Genomic DNA, 16005 nt, shown 5'->3' on the forward strand with positions numbered 1-16005 from the left:
ACAATTTTAGAATCCAAAGAAGAAATAAATAGGCCTAGATTTGAACTCTTCTCATTTGTCAGAGTTGTGTGTATAGGTGGCAGGGAAGTCAGGCGCAGGAGAGTCAAACGGAGTGTAAAATGGAGTCTTTTAATGAATGTCCAAGTAACATGCTCCATAACACTAATAAGAAAAGAACATAAACAAATATGGGTACGAAGACCCGTCGCGCACCTATACACATAAAAACAACACTGACAATAAACAATCTCTGACAAAGTCATGAGGGGAAACAGAGGGTTAAATACACAACATGTAATGGATGGGATTGAAAACAGGTGTGTGAGAAGACAAGACAAAACCAATGGATCAATGATGGCTAGAAGACCGGTGACGTCGACCGCCGAACACCGCCCGAACAAGGAGAGGCAACGACTTCAGCAGAAGTCGTGACATCATTAAAGGCACATTATATTTAGCTACCTTTTTTTTTGTTATGAATAAGAGTATCATCAAAACAGTGTGCAAAACATTCCTAATGTTGAGTTGCATCCCCTTTTGCCTTCAGGGCAGCCTCAATTCGTTGGGGCATGGACTCCACAAGGTGTCGAAAGCGTTCCACAGGGATGCTGCCCCATGTTGACTCCAATGCTTCCCACAGTTGTGTCAAGTTGGCTAGATGTCCGTTTGGTGGTGGATCATTATTGATACACACGGTAAACTGCTGAGCATGAAAAACCCACCTTTCCCAGTCAGAGGATTACGGCAACCGCACAGCGTTACTCACACTAAACGACTTTATTTCCAGAGGACATATGAGATGGATGTGGTTCTGAACAGAGAATAATATGAATGAATATACTAATAAACATAGCATGAGAATGAATGAGTAACAGCACATGAGCAATAATAAAATTAACTGTATAAGGAGATAGTGACATAAGCAAAGGACTGTATAAGACACAGCATCAACTACTATTAACCACCAGCAAAAGTAACAACCAACAGTAAATGCACAACTTTCAATAACAACATCACTCACTTCTGTCCACGCACTCCATCACTCTTGTCCACTTGGAGAAAGACTGAGGAGGCTCTGACCTGAGCAGGCAGAAGGACTGTCAGGTGTCCTGCTCCCTAGCAACCTATTGGTGGCCTGGTAACAGAGGTCACTGGGAGTTGGGGAGACAGTTTGTGATCGCCTAGTCTCTCTGGCAGCAAGTCCTCAACTGGCAGCTTCATTAAATAGTACCCGCAAATCACCAGTCTCAACGTCAACAGTGAAGAAGCAACTCTGGGATGCTGGCCTTCTAGGCAGAGTCGCAAAGAAAAAGCCATATCTCAGACTGGCCAATAAAAATAAAAGATTAAGATGGGCAAAAGAACACAGACACTGAACAGAGGAACTCTGCCTAGAAGGTCAACATCCCGGAGTCGCCTCTTCACTGTTGACGTTGAGACTGGTGTTTTGCGGGTAAGATTTAATGAAGCTGCCAGTTGAGGAGTTGTGAGGCGTCTGTTTCTCAAACTAGACACTCTAATGTACTTGTCCTCTTAATCAGTTGTGCACCGGGGCCTCCCACTCCTCTTTCTATTCTGATTAAAGCCAGTTTGCGCTGTTCTGTGAAGGGAGTAGTACACAGCGTTGTACGAGATCTTCAGTTTTTTGGCAATTTCTCGCATGGAATAGCCTTCATTTCTCAGAACAAGAATAGACTGACCATTTTGAGCCTGTAATCGAACCCATGAATGCTGATGCTCCAGATACTCAACTAGTCTAAAGAAGGCCAGTTTTATTGCTTCTTTAAATCAGAACAACAGTTTTTAGCTGTGCTAACATAATTGCAAAAGGTTTTTCTAATGATCAATTACCCTTTTAAATGATAAACTTGGATTAGCTAACACAACGTTTCATTGGAACACAGGAGTGATGGTTGCTGATAATGGGCTCTGTACGTCTATGTAGATATTCCATAAAGAATCAGCCGTTTCCAGCTACAAATATCATTTACAACATTAACAATGTCTACACTGTATTTCTGATCAATCTCATGTTATTTTAATAGATAAAACATTTGCTTTTCTTTCAAAAACAAGGACATTTCTACGTGACCCCAAACTTTTAAACGGTAGTGTATATCAAGCAAGTATTTTTATATTCCACAGGTATTATCAGATTAACTTTTCTTCAGATAATTATCAGACTCAAGTAAAAAAAAAATGCTGGTAAACACACAAATACAAATTCTCACAAAAGTAGTCCACTGGGCCATTACTAGTCCTGTATTAGCGGACTGATATAGATGTCTTCAAAGCGGCTAACTACTTCCAGCGGCTCTGGAGAGTGATGAATGTGCTGCTAACGAACAAATCACTGTTAATAATTCCACTCGTTCACAGAGGCATGCACGATTAGAGTTCAGACAGATCAAAAAGATAAGCATTCTGAGCTTTGATCACCGCTGGGAGCAATATATAGATGTTGGCCCATAATTGATTTTCTTTACTGTGTACAAAATATATATTTTTACTATTAAATATGTTTTAAATTAGAGGAAATTCAGACCTTGGTGCTCTCCTATGTTTTTACGGCCCTGCGGGGGAGTGGTCTATATTAAAGAATTAATTTGTATTTTCCCCAATTTCGTGACTACGATCTTTTCTCATCGCTGCAACTCCCCAACTGGCCCAGGAGAGGCGAAGGTCAAGTCATGTGTCTTTCAAAACATGACCCACCAAGCCGTGCTTCTTAACACCCGCTTGCTTAAACTGGAATCCAGTTGCACCAATGTGTCAGAGGAAACACCATTCAACTGATGACCGGAGTCAGCCTGCAGGTGCCCAGCCCACCACAAGGAGTTGCTAGAGCGTGATGAGCCAAGTAAAGCCCCCCCCAGCCAATCTCGGACAATGCTGAGCCAATTGTGCGCCGCCCTATGGGACTGCCCAATCACAGCCGATCGTGACACACGGGATCGAACCCCAGGCTGTAGTGACCCCGCAACGCGGTGCCTTAGACCGCTGCGCCACTCAGGAGGCCATTAAAGAACATTCTAAAAGATTCCCTCCCTTTTATTATGCCGTACACTTGAGGACTCCATTGATCGTTTGATGTGTCTAAATACAAAGTGCCATTGGTGTAACTCAATTTAATTGTGAGCAAAACGATTAATCACATCGATTTAGTCAATTATTTTTAAAGGGTAATTAACTAAAACGACCAAAACATTGTCATTGGTGTTACTCTACTGGTGTCACAATGTTACCATAATGGTAAACATGATTTAAAGTCATTAAGCTGCCATATCAGTTGATTTATAATGGGAAGATGTACCCAAATACATTTAAATTAATACATAATCAACAAAAATGTATTAATGCCCAAATGCCACCGCAATTCAAGAACGACCCTTGAACATTCAAGTTTCAAACCAACAGTTGGTTGATTGCTGTTCCAGACAGACAGACAGACAGACAGGATAAGTAAGATCTATTTTTCTCTCTCTCTCTTCCAGGTGGATTCAGGGGATACAGGAAACTGATCACTTCTGTACCATCCACATTAATGCCCACTGTTGGAGTGGATACGCAGGCATCTCAAAAAGTACAGCACAAATAAAAATGATAGCCATAGTTTGTCTCATTCACCATCACCCATGTGAATGTGTTCTGCACTTCTTTAAAATGTTCTTACCATATCATTTATATGCAAAATACTGTAGGCCTATTTGTCAAATTGTCTCTTTCTGTCTTGTACTCTGATATGCACCACATGTTCAGCTCAATCCCCGACAGACCAGCAAACTCATAGTGAAACCACAACTGTCACTTTCTCTAGCTACAGATCCCAGAATACCCCTCTCATATAATGTCATATGTCTGTTCCGCTCAACAAGTTAAATGCTCATCTCTCACAGGATGCTGTATATAGAGCATGTCTTGAGTTTAATGGTCAGACAATAAGACTTTCTGTTAAACACCTACCTATCTCTTACGCTTGTCTCTGTTATTGTATTTCTATTTCTCATGTTTTTATTCTGATAAACTGAGGTGGCTTGATAAGTATATTGGCTTTTTATTCATCTGTTTAGCTAATTCCATTAGGTGTCAGTTAAGCAAACTGTAAAACAACACCAACATCCACCTTACACATAAAAGCAACTGTTGAAGTTGAACCAAACCTCAGATACCTCAGATACATTCAACAGACACTATGGTTACATTTAACATCTTTACCAGACTATTTAGATATGAAAACCCAAACTAAATACAGCCTCTAAAAATACCAACATGAGAAACAAATGAGTGCTTCTGACAATTACTGTAAGCACCTCAAGATGTCAACAGAATTGTGGTGTTGTTGAGTTTCAGAGCCAGACATGGAGTCACAGCCAGAATATTAACTGTTAACTTTTATCAAAGTTGTCACAGTCAAAAAGGCCTCAAATAAAACATATGAATTTACTCTGACAGTGAAGCTAATGCTTTTAGGTTCATTTTATATTTTAGGATCAAAATATAACTACAGAACTTTGACTGATTGACCTTCCCCCAACCTCATGATGTGAGACACTACTTGATAGTTAATGGACTTTGTTTGTGGTTTTCCTGCGAGGAAGTTTCTCATCTACCTCTCTATTCAAACCGCTCTCTCAGTCACAGACACCATACTCCTAGTAGTTTGTGAGAGCCGGAGGATCTGTGAAAATGGTGTTGTTCACCCCTGATATGGCTGGTCATCTGTCTTTGGTCATCCTTCTTGTCTGTGAGTTATTCCTCCATTCCAAGTTCTTGTAGTAGTCTACAGCTATAACTGTGGTAAGTTGATGTCTCAATTTATCAGTCCATTCTACTTTTGAATATGTAATTTTTTGCCTAGAGGGGTATTGCCGTTGCTACTAAATAACGTGAGCTCAATAAGATGTCTGATCTGAAGTAATAATGTCATGATCTTGTGTGAATAGTTACTAACATTATGATGGTGCGCCAGTCTATCAATCTCTCCAGTGTTAGGTCCAGTGTTGGGTCCAGGACGGTGGGCCTCGAGGGCGGTGTGGTCACCTGCTAATGAGAGTGGCCAGTAGGGGGAACAGTGCTGCTGTAAGGGGGGCAGAGAGGCCATGGCATTCTCCTGCATCAGACACAGGGGGCATCACAGGAGTTTCAGACCATAGAAATGAATGAATACATACACTATGTATCTATATGGTTCAGACAATATACAGATGGTCACATATATGATTAATGTCGTGTTATTAAACACTCATAAACAGGCGTTCATGTACTTTCTGTGTAATCACAGAATTGTGACGCATACGCACACACATATCTACATACTGCGTACCTCAGGTTGAAAAGGATGACACGATTCTGGCCGCTTTCTGTCTTTCTGAAACTTCAGCCTATCACATTTCAGAGACTCATTGTGTGAAGAGGGGTTAAGGATAGAAATACTGATGATGAACCACACCTCAGATACATTTAACTGATACTGTGGTGACCGTTTCTGCAACATCATTCTAGCATGATGAGAAAACCAAACCGTAATGCACCCTTCATAAATAGCTACATGTATGAGATATGGATTAATACCTCTGACAATGAAGAAGCTATTCACATTCACACAAAACTAAAGTCTAAGTTCAGAGTTCACTTACTGTTAACTTACAAAACCCATTTACTTACAAAACATTTATACTAAAAAACACACAAAAGCTTTGCACAAAAAATCCACTCAAACACCTCAAACTTATTGAGGGTTAGTAAAGGATATACATAATCTCGATGGGATCCATGGAAACCAGGGTTGCAGAGCTGCAGTCACACTTGTTGTCCACGACAACCATTAAGAGATTACTGCTGGGAATCTGCTGAATTACAAAAGATCTGAGGAGGGAGAGAGAGAGAAAGAGAGAGAGAGAAAGCGAGGTGAGTTGATTCAGTTGATACTTTTAACATAAGGCTAGGTCCCTATTTTCTCCACTTCCTGTCTGACTGACGTGCCCAAAGTAAACTGCCTGTTGTTCAGGCCCTGAAGCCAGAATACGCATATAATTGTACCATTGGAAAGAAGACACTTTGAAGTTTGTAGAAATGTTAAAATAATGTAGGAGACTATAACACAATAGACATGGTCAGAGAAAATCCAAAGAAAAACCAACCTGTAATGTTTTTTGGGGGGGAGCCCATGCTCTTACAATGGAACGTATAGGGAAATAATTAAATCTAGCTCCCAGTATGCAATTCCTATGGCTTCCACTGGGTGTCAGTAGTCTTTTTTCAAGGTTTCAGGCTTGTTTCTTACAAAACGAGTAAGAAAAATGATACAGACTTGGAAATCTGTGTATGCGCGCGATGACGAGGACACGCACCTGCTAATATCGTTTTCCTATTGAACATAATTCTTTCCATATGAAATTTTATAGTTTAATTACATTTTAGGGTATTTGAGGATTAAATAGAAACATATTTTGACTTGTTGAAACAAAGTTTAGGGGTAGATTTTCGGATTCCTATCTTGGCACGTTGAACGAGTGGATTACTCAAATCGATGGCGCCAACAAAATACTTTTTGGGATATAAAGAAGGATTTTATCTAACAAAACAACACTACATGTTATAGCTGGGACCTTTTGGATGACAAATCAGAGGAAGATTTTCAAAAAGTATGTGAATATTTAATCGCTATTTGTGAATTTATGAAACCTGTGCCGGTGGAAAAATATTTTGATGTGGGGCGCCGTCCTCAAACAATCATATGGCAGGCTTTCGCTGTAAAGCCTACTGTAAATCGGACACTGCAGTTAGATTAACAAGAATTTAAGCTTTCAACCGATATAAGACGATTGTATGTACCCAAATGTTTAATATCCATAATTTTATGATTATTTATTTGAATTGCGTATCCTCCAGTTTCACCGGAAGTTGTCCCGCTAGCGGGACGCCTATCCCAGACCTAACGCATGAAATTACCCTGTATTGTGTATACACCATCAACACACAGGTTAAGTGAGTTTATCGGTGCCTAATACACAGGTAAGGTAACTGTGTTACAAGTACCTGGCACAGCCCTTACTGTCGATGTTTCCCGTGGTCTCTTTGATGGTACGCTCAGAGACGAAGGCAGGGTACTCCGTGTCACATGGCAAAATCATGGTCTTTCCCCTTGACCTTTGGGCTGGAAATGGGACATGTAAATCTTAACATAATAAAAACACGAAAGACTCACACACACACATGCATGTGTGCCTGCACCCACACACACACACACCTCAAGGTATATTCTTACACACACTGACCTTTGACAGAGAGATCAACATGCCACCAGCTGTAAAGGTTGAACTCCAGCAGGAAACTGATAAGGAAAACACAAACATACATTGATATAATAGTACCATAATATGTACCATGGATGATAATCAGTGCATCTCATTATTTTATCGTATCACGGTGATTATTTTATTATTCTCACATGACAAGTTTGGTCAGGGCTGGGAGAGAAGACATTAAATAATTAGCATTGACTGGATGTATGTAAGTCTGATGAGTAGTTTAGGGACAGTATGTACATGTGATAATATTTAGGGACGGTACTACAAGTGACAATATTTAGGGACAGTACTTACATGTGATAATATTTATGGGCAGTACTTACATGTGACAATATTTAGGGGCAGTACTTACATGTGATAGAGAGCGTGCGCTGTCACTGCTGCCAGCATACTCTCTACAGAGAGCCTGGTAGTCATACAGAGTGATCCTAGAGAGAAGAAAAAATAGACCATTCATTGTGTGTGTGTGTGTGTGTGTGTGTGTTCAGGGTATGACAGTAACATGATTTCTCCTCTAACCTTTTGAAGGAGCCCATGAGAAGCAGCTTGTTCATAACAGCACTCTCCACCTCTCCAAAGAACAGCCCCGTCTGAGGAAGAAGATGTTTATTTAAATGTAAATATTAGGAACCAGGGGAGCTACAGGACACACATCTAGTATATTATTAATGGTACCTGAGAGTAGTCCTCTGTGACCAGAATAAATCCGTTGTTGTCAATAAGGTAACACTTGATGTCCTGTTAGAAAAAAAGAAAGGAACATTAATTCAGATCTTCAAAGCATGACATCATTTAATAATTCAACACTGAGAGGAAACAAAGAAAGGTCACAGACAGTACAGACAGGAAGTAGAAAAGCTGAGACACGGACCACAGGCTAAGAAACAGGAAGTAGCATGAGCCAGTGACAGACAGCTACTGTCTGGTATTACCTCATTATCACAGCTAATGGAGCACTTCCCATCCAGAGCAGCACACTGGATCGAATCAATAAGATGAATAAATTATTAGAATAATCCATAAAGCATGTCTCACAGCACTGGATATTGTGTGTGTGTGTGTGTGTGTGTGTCTACCTGTCTACTAGCGGTCCAGAACTTCCTCTGAAAGAATTCCAGCTTCATCTGAATCCCAACGCCTATAGTGGGTTTTAACAAAAACACAAACAGAACACAATCAGCACACTGTACATCTAGAAGAGGATTTAAAAATGTATTAAAGAGTTTCTTCACGTCTTCAAAGGAGGCTTAATATCGTTTAAAACATTACAGTTACAAGCCTATAACAGGTACAGTAGCTCTCTATGTCAGGGAGAAGTTAAGGGAGAAGTTAGGGGCTTTTCAGGGAGCTTACAAGCAACAATAGGCGACTTCCTGTCATCCAGCAGTTGTATGGCAGTGCTGGCCCAAACCACACTCTTATTCTCATTTCCTGGAGTAAAACAGGAACACAGAGAAGCACCGATATTAGCCTCAATCAACAAATGTTGTGTAAATGGAAAAGAACAATTCCTACTTTTTCAATAGATCTTATAAAATACACTATATATTCCATTCCACCCTCAGCACCTCAGCATAATTCATCACAGCTGGAAAACTAAGTCACAGAAACAGAAGGGAATACTCCTTTTCTAGCCAAAAGATGGCACCATACCCACAGATTTCAGCAGGCAATAGCAACCCACAGCACTACACTCAGTGATGGAATCCCATCAGTAGCCTACAACCAGGGTGTTTGAAGTGATTCTGACACAGAGAGAGTGATGTGTTCTTATGAAAATAAACAGTTCTGGTACAGAGCACTACAGAACCTCTGGGGACAGGGATTGTTGGAGGAGGTTATAGTATTAAACAGGGGAGGTGATAGTAAAGGAGGGATATTTTACAACAGACTAAGGGATGAGAGCAGTTAGAGGAAGGTAGAGGCTGGTAGACAACAGGGAACAACAGTGTGATCCTGATCCTCTCTTTCCCTCAGTGGGAAGAAAGTGGGGCACATTAATTACAGACAGCAGTGAGAGAGATGAGCTGTACAACACAACCCAGCTTCTCTAATATACAGTAGCTCACTCTCCCTAACTTGTGATTGAGTGTCATCTGCAGCCTATTTTCCACCCCCACACCCCACTCAATAGATCTATTTAGTTAACCCTGTGTACTGTATCTCTGTGGGTTACCGTGGCGATTCAAAGTGTCTCTGATAGGTTTTACCATGATGATTCAGTGAATCTGTGTCTCTGATATAGGGTGTAGATAGCCTCTTCACTCAGTTTGACTTGCACACATTAATCTAGTCTCCTGTCACTGCAGGCGACATCCCGTACCCCGAAAACATATTTATCAGCCCCTCTGATTTACCTATTTCCGTGAAACTTTTCCCGTCACAAGGCAAATCTGTACCAGATGTCATGGTAGTTTGTCATATTACTTTGTGAATATGAACTCTTCATGGCCAGAAAAGGTGAGGAATTGATTATGCAATGGTTATGATATATTTATTCATTATGTTTATAAATTAATATTCTGCCCTACCAAGCAAAAAGGCAGTAACTACTCACAGCGTGGAACTGAGAAAAATGGCTTCCAAGTTGAATTGTCCAGCCAAATGAATTCTGGGGAGATCATTTGAGATGTGGTGATGTGGCCTTACTATTAGTTAATATTTTATTCATGTTGACCCTGACCTCTGACATGACCTTTGACCCTTAAACAGCAGTTACTGCCTTCTTCCTTGGCATGATATGTTCCAAATGGCAGGGTAATACCAAAGCAAAGAGCAGTGTTTGCTTAGTTTACTATTCTTCTCATGTATGTTATTAATAAAAGAGCAGTGTAATTACTGACAGTGAAGCGGAGTTCAAACTGTATTATTCGTGTGACTTCCACTAAGATACCAGTTGTATTTACATGGAGATGTAGGTTCTGCGTCAGTCACATTACATACTGTGTTTTACAACTAGCCCATGTCTTGTTATAAGAATACATGTGAAAAGCAGCACTGATATTGTTTGAATTACATTAAATGATTACCTATCTTGTAATATATAATGATGCATTGGAACATGGTAGAAGTATGGCATAGGGTAATACTAATTATAAAAATTACCATGAGATTGCAAAGTAAATTATTTGTATAAACTACCTACTCTTATATGGGTTTTTCTTTATTTTGTACTATTTTCTACATTGTAGAATAATAGTGAAGACATCAAAACTATGAAATAACACATATGGAATCATGTAGTAAGCAAAAAAGTGTTAAACAAATCAAAATATATTTTATATTTGAGATTCTTCATATAGCCACCCTTTGCCTTGATGACAGCTTTGCACACTCTTGGCATTCTTTCAACCAGCTTCACCTGGAATGCTTTTCTAACAGTCTTGAAGGAGTTCCCACATATGCTGAGCACTTGTTGGCTGCTTTTCCTTCACTCAAAATATATTTTATATTTGAGATTCTTCAAATAGCCACCCTTTGCCTTGATGACAGCTTTGCACACTCTTGGCATTCTTTCAACCAGCTTCACTTGGAATACTTTTCTAACAGTCTTGAAGGTGTTCCCACATATGCTGAGCACTTGTTGGCTGCTTTTCCTTCACTCTGTGGTCCGACTCATCATTGGTTAGAGTATTGGGCCAGTAATCGAAAAGTTGCTAGATCAAATCCCGGAGCTGACAAGGTAAAAATATGTCGTTCTGCCCCCGAACAAGGCAGTTAACTTCTCTAGGGAATGTGGGACGATAGCGTCCCACCTCGTCAACAGCCAGTAAAACTGCAGGGCGCCAAATTCAAAACAACAGAAATCCCATAATTTAAATTCCTCAAACATACAAGTATTTTACACCATTTTAAAGATACACTTGTAAATCCAGCCAAAGTGTCTGATTTCAAAAAGGTTTTACGACGAAAGCACACCAAACGATTATGTTAGGTATGAGCCAAGTCACAGAAAAAGACAGCCATATTTCCAGCTAAAGAGAGCAGTAACAAAAAGCAGAAATAGAGATAAAATTAATCACTAACCTTTGATGATCTTCATCAGATGACACTCATAGGACTTCATGTTACACAATACATGTATGTTTTGTTCGGTAAAGTTCATATTTATATCACTATGAAAATTACTATAAAATCAAACTTTCATTAAATCACACATGAAAGATACCAAATTAAAGCTACACTGGTTGTGAATCCAGCCAACATGTCAGAATTGAAATAGGCTTTTCGGCGAAAGCAAACAATGCTATTATCTGAGTATAGCAACATTGTAAACAAAGAGAGAAGCATATTTTAACCCTGCAGGCGCGACACAAAACGCAGAAATAAAAATATAATTCATGCCTTACCTTTGACGAGCTTCTGTTGTTGGCACTCCAATATGTCCCATAAACATCACAAATGGTCCTTTTGTTCGATTAATTCCGTCGATATATATGCAAAATGTCCATTTATTTGGCGCGTTTGATCCAGAAAAACACAGGTTCCAACTTGCTCAAACGTGACAACAAAATATCTCAAAGGTTACCTGTAAACTTAGCCAAAAAATTTAAAACTACTTTTGTAATACAACTTTAGGTATTTTTTTACGTTAATAATCGATAAAATTGAAGACGGGATGATCTGTGTTCAATACAGGATTAAAACGAAATGTAGCATGCCTTCTGTTTGATTGAAGCGCATGTCCAGGACACCTGGAGTGACTCGACTTCAAGATGGCCGTATTTCTTCATTACACAAAGGAATAACCTCAACCTATTTCTCAGGACTGTTTACATCCAGTGGAAGCCATAGGAACTGCAAGCAATTCGCTTAGAAATCTGGTTTCTCAGTGAAACCTCATTAAAAAGACAGTGACCTCAAAAAAAAGAATTCGGAATGGTTTGTCCTCGGGGTTTCGCCTGCTAAATAAGTTCTGTTATATTCACAGACATGTTTCAAACAGTTTAAGAAACTTCAGAGTGTTTTCTATCCAAATCTAGGAATAATATGCATATCTTATCTCCTGGGGATGAGTAGCCGGCAATTGAATTTGGGTATGCTTTTATCCAAACGTGAAAATGCTGCCCCCTACCCTAGAGAAGTTAACCCACTGTTCCTAGGCTGTCATTGTAAATAAGAAATTGTTATTAACTGACTTGCCTAGTTAAATAAAGGTCAAATAAAACATTTAAATAAATCATGTCAAAGTGGAATTATGTCAGCAAAAAAAAAGTGTCAATGAGTATTCAACACCTTTGTTATGGAAATCAAAAATAAGTTCAGAAGTAAAATTTTGCTGAACAAGTTGCATAATACTTTGCATGGACTCACTCTGTGTGCAATAATAGTGTTTAACGTGATTTTTTATGACTACCTAATCTCTGTACCCCACACATGCAATTATCTGTAAAGTCGGTCAGTCGCGTTGTGAATTTCAAACACAGATTCAACCAACAATACCAGGGAGGTTGTCTAATGCCTCACAAAGGACACTTATTGGTAAAATTGCACAATTACACTTTGGATGGTGTATCAATATAAACAGTCACAACAAAGATACTGGCATCATTCCTAACTTAGCTGCCGGAGAGGAAGAAACTCGCTCAGAGATTTTACCATGAGGCCAATGGTGACTTTAAAACAGTTACAGAGTTTAATGACGCGCAGCCGCACCTTCTCCACGCTGCTCTTTGTCGTCCTTCTCGCTTTCCTGTGGAAGAACTGGGAGGTCATCTCGCAGTAACTGGATGGCTTCCTGATGTCCCCGATTTGACCTACAGGGGTGGGGCTCTCTCAATGAGTGAGGAAGGGAGGCGACGGCGGGCTGTGGCTCCCTGAACAATGAGGGACAGAGGCGGGGCCTGGTGTGAGGGGCGGGGTATGACTGATTAACCTTTCATTGCTACTCATCCCGGATCCGGGAGCATCCTCATCAAAAAAGCTGACTAGCATAGCCTAGCCTAACGCGACAGGGATATCATATAATATAATTTTCATGAAATCACAAGTCCAATACAGCAAATGAAAGATAAACATCTTGTGAATACAGCCATCATTTCCGATTTTTAAAATGTTTTACAGCGAAAACACAATATGTATTTCTATTAGCTAACCACAATAGCAAAAGACTCAACCGCATATTTTCACAATTTTTCTACCGCATAGGTAGCTATCACAAAACCGACCAAATAGAGATATAATTAGTCACTAACCAAGAAACAACTTCATCAGATGACAGTCTTATAACATGTTATACAATAAATGTATGTTTTGTTCGAAAATGTGCATATTTGAGGTATAAATCATAGTTTTACATTGCAGCTACCATCAAAAATATCACTAAAGCAGCCAGAATAATTACAGAGAGCAACGTGAAATACCTAAATACTCATCATAAAACATTTATGAAAAATACATGGTGTACAGCAAATGAAAGATAAACATCTTGTGAATCCAGCCAATATTTCAGATTTTTTAAGTGTTTTACAGCGAAAACACAATATAGCATTATATTAGCTTACCACAATAGCCAAACACACAACCGCATTTATTCACCGCAAAGATAGCATTAGCAAAAACCAGCAAAAGATATAAAATTAATCGCTAACCTTGACCAACTTCATCAGATGACAGTCTTATAACATCATGTTACACAATACATATATGTTTTGTTCGAAAATGTGCATATTTAGAGGTACAAATTGTGGTTTTACATTGTGAATACGTAGCCAAAATGCACAAAATTCTCCGGAGATATTTTGGACAGTCACCTAATCTAATCAAAGAACTCATCATAAACTTTACTAAGAAATACATGTTGTACAGCAAATGAAAGATACACTGGTTCTTAATGCAACCGCTGTGATAGAGTTTTAAAAATAACTTTAGTACGACATACAGCTTGCGTTATTGCGAGACAGCGCCCGCTAAAAGGGCGGAGAATAGGACTAAACATTTTCCACAGAAATACGAAATAACATCATAAATTGTTCTTACTTTTGTTGAGCTTCCATCAGAATCTTGTACAAGGAGTCCTAGGTCCAGAATAAATCGTTGTTTGGTTTTAGAATGTCCTCTTCTCCTGTCGAATTAGCAACCTTAGCTAGCCATGTGGCGCGAACATGCCCCAATTCTCCTGACGCAAAGAAAGGAAAATTCCAAAACTCGCAATAAACGTTGAATAAACTGATACAACTCGGTTGAAAAAAACTACTTTATGATGTTTTCATCACATCTATCAAATAAAATCAGAGCCGGAGATACCTACCGTGTATACCGAACGCTTTTCAGAAGCCAATGTCGATGTCCTTCCCGCGCCTAGGTAGAGAAAGGAAATTGTGGTCACGTCATTCCAAGAGCTCTTGTTCGACCTCAGATCAAGCTAGACACCCCATTCCACCTTCCACTGCCTGTTGACATCTAGCGGAAGGCGTATGCAGTGCATGCAAATCCATAGAAATTAGGCAATTGAATAGGCAGGCCTTGGAACAGAGCATCGTGCCAAATGAGTTCTGTTTTACTCACAGATATAATTCAAACAGTTTTAGAAACTTGAGAGTGTTTTCTATCCAATAGTAATAATAATATGCATATTGTACGATCTAGAATAGAGTACGAGGCAGTTTAATTTGGGCACGAGTTTTCCAAAGTGGAAACAGCGCCCCCATATTGACAAGAAGTTAACAAACCCGTACTCTGCCTCTGATGCATGTGGTGGAGCCAGGCCAGCACAAAGGATGGGCTTAGCGGAAAGGAGGAGGATGATGAGGAGCCAGTGAAATTGTTTACACGTGGAATACATTTTCTTGCTTTAGAATTGATTCAAGTGGTACTGAATTTGTTACTTATTGTTATTGCAGTCCTTAATGGAGATGCTTGAGGTCTTTCTCTTGTGGCAGGATTGGGAAGGTAAACAGCTGGCATGTTGATGATCCACATGGCTAGTGACTTTACCCTTTTTTTGCTCTCCTTTTCTCTCCACCCAAAATCTCTCTTCCTTTTCTCTCTTTAACTCTAAAATCTCTCCTTTCTCCCTTTTCTTACTCCCAATATGTTCTCTTCCGTGTTTGTCTTCCTCTGCCCCTCTTTTCAATCACGCCAGTCTTTGCCCATTTCACCAAATCACTCTTCTTTCTGGGAGGATTGATGTGACTAGCTACAGTGCACTGCTGTGGACAAAATCAAATGTATCACTGGATCAAGCAAGTGATGGGTTCTTGACTTAATTCTATTGGACGAGCTAAACGCGACGTTGGGCCTGATTGGTTCAGGACTGAGTCGGAATATGCTCAGCTTGAAGCCCCGCACTCTTGGCCTGGCCTGTTGGATCTGCCCCTGCTGAGACTATAAACTAATCTATAAACTGAATAAACATACTTGAAGAGCTGTGAAACTGCTCAGTCTTTCAGTGCTTCCGTACTGTTTCTATGAGTGTCAGTGAAATATAAACTTTTGATTTTTTTAAACAAATAAACATGCAGTTTTAAAAATGAAGGATTGAGTCAACACACCCAGTTTCTATTTCAACCTCATGTTTTTGATGTGTAGAAAATATTGCCAATATTGACAAGCTAGTCGAGCTCTAACAATGTTCTCGAAGATGGAAGGCAGGCAAGACCTTTCTAGCCAATGATGGCAGATAAGTGTGACCGAGTCATAGATTCCAATTCCAAGATGGTGTAGCAGTGCAGACGTGGTTTGTTGTCCTCTCGTT

At 39.7% G+C, this 16005-nt stretch overlaps 1 protein-coding gene and 1 long non-coding RNA gene across 2 annotated transcripts in view; one reads left to right on the forward strand and one right to left on the reverse strand.

The window, feature by feature from the left end:
* Nucleotides 1-16005, forward strand: part of LOC139564012 (uncharacterized) — a 47168-nt gene that overhangs the window by 13622 nt on the left and 17541 nt on the right. The window lies entirely within an intron of this gene.
* Nucleotides 8242-8742, reverse strand: LOC139550967 (uncharacterized). The gene is made up of 3 exons (XR_011670163.1): nucleotides 8664-8742; nucleotides 8387-8448; nucleotides 8242-8287 (listed from the first exon to the last, which is right to left on the reverse strand). It is a non-coding gene; the product is annotated as an uncharacterized lncRNA (long non-coding RNA).

This window comes from Salvelinus alpinus, chromosome 2, assembly GCF_045679555.1.
Source record: "Salvelinus alpinus chromosome 2, SLU_Salpinus.1, whole genome shotgun sequence".
NCBI lineage: Eukaryota > Metazoa > Chordata > Actinopteri > Salmoniformes > Salmonidae > Salvelinus > Salvelinus alpinus.